Raw genomic sequence first — 2,224 nt, forward strand, 5'->3', positions numbered from 1 at the left:
ATTTATGATGCATCCATCTGCAGCTCAGCGAGGAGCCGGCACTGGACAGACTGAGAGACAGGCACACAAAGAAGACCATTTACATTTACATTTCAGGAGTAACATGGGAACATGTTTGCGATTTTTTTTTTTTCGTTTTTTCGTGATTGAAATCCATCTCGTTGGTTTTTAATTAGTTTTATTTTAACAAGTATGAATTTAAATGTGTCAGTTTGCATGTTTTGTATGTGGGAGATTTGAGGATATAACTCCTAATTTATGTATTTAATGCAGTTATGCCATGGGAAATATCTGATAAAACACGATTATTCTCTATTTGTTGTTGACATCATAGTTTAATAATTGAGACTATCTATATATTATGAGATAACATTCATGATTAAAACTGTGGAAATGATTTGAGAGAGTGCACATAAACACGCCATAAAAAAATGACGTAAGAGACAATTTCAGAAAATAAGATTGGAATTTATTAAACCATAATATAAGATTTATCAATAGTTTGATACCCTTCAAGTTATGTTTGTACTGTTGTATTACTAAATGTTTCGAATTGTTTTAGGACAAGGACCCCTAGCTGAAAGAGAGACTGAGAAGGGACAATGCACATGTTGTAGAAATCCTATTGCATATATATACTGGACCTATAATAACGTGTGAGGCAGCCCAAAACTATCCACACAGGCCAACAAGCCTGTATTCAATGTTGTTTAAATAGACTAATGATATTTTTTCTAAATGACAAATTGCAGAATTATCTTTGCTAATAATACGTAGGATTTGTGTTTATGTTCATTTTCAGGCTAAGCTAATTTAACTCTTGGGGAAGAAATTGGTGGCCCCCAGTTCAGTAACTCTGAGGACCCCCTAGAGGTCCCGGACGCCCTGTTGACGATCTCTCGCCAAAACACTTGTCTTCATGGGCTTCTGGAAGAATATAAATACACTGCAAAACACACACACACACACACACACACACACACATTGAAAATAAGCCTACAAATAACAATAAGATCCCCATTAAAGAAATACAAGCTAAGCAACGACACGTGTGTCCATACTCTGCAGCCACTGCATAGGCCCAATATTAAAATACAATGTGATGTAGGCCTACATATCGATTTACACCTGGCTGATGTGCTCTAATCTGTAAATTAAATGAACGGGGAAGGAGAATCTCCCCTCTCTGGTTCTCACGTCCAAAGCCTTGTTCTAGTTAAAACAAGGTGAAATGTCAGACCAATTCACCTGAAGGAGCGTCAGAAGGCCGGCCGCAGTCACGGAGCACCTTCCACTTTCATTCAATGGGAACTTCCCGTTTATGGCGCAGTGGACGCAGCTCAATCGCGTCCGTGGTTTTATAGATTACTGATTATTACAGAAATAATGATGCAATCGCAATAACACAAGGGCGCTTCATTTGTTTCTTGATTTTAAAATACATTTTCCATCGCAGTAGAGAGCGTGCGCTGCATTAAAACATTTCCTAAAATCTGCAAAATCCGAAAAATGTAAATTATCAACATTAAATATATAAATGCATTTTAAAATAGCTATAAATCATTATCAGTGGCAGGGATTCCATTCAATAACCATTGGTTTTGGGTTTCTACAATTTCGTACATTATTTGGCCCTAAAACCCTGGGCATGTCACATTTCTATAATAATCCTACACCTCACAATATAAAAATGTTAATTTCTGCAGAAGAGTGAGTGTGTCTGTGTTTGTTTTTATATTTAGTAGGTAAAGTCTACCGTTTTTAGGGGGTTAAACTAGCATTTTCTTTGGTTTTTCCATATCCAGTATGCATTTTTTCAGTTAAAATGAGTGACATTTGAGCTTTGCCGTGACATTTTTTCATGTTTTTTTATTTCATCAGTATGCTCATTCAAATCCGAAATGTGTGTCATTTAACATATGTCCGTGTAAAAACCGCACCTCCGTGGTATTTCCACAGGTGAAATTGTCCATGTAGGTATGGAGAGGTTTCCCCCTCAGTGATTGTGTTAGGAAAGTGAAATAGTTGTCCCTGCTGTATAAATGTGGCGCTGCAGCTCTGCTCCAACACAACAACTGCTTTCAGAGAGACATCAGAATTTTCTCCCTACAAAGAGAATTGGTACCTTTTTTCAAAATGCTGAACCTGGTCTTCTTTGTGTGCCTGTCTCTCAGTCTGTCCAGTGCCGGCTCCTCGCTGAGCTGCAGATGGATGCATCATAAAT

The sequence above is a fragment of the Etheostoma cragini genome, chromosome 21 (genome assembly GCF_013103735.1).
Source record: "Etheostoma cragini isolate CJK2018 chromosome 21, CSU_Ecrag_1.0, whole genome shotgun sequence".
In the NCBI taxonomy this organism is placed as follows: domain Eukaryota; kingdom Metazoa; phylum Chordata; class Actinopteri; order Perciformes; family Percidae; genus Etheostoma; species Etheostoma cragini.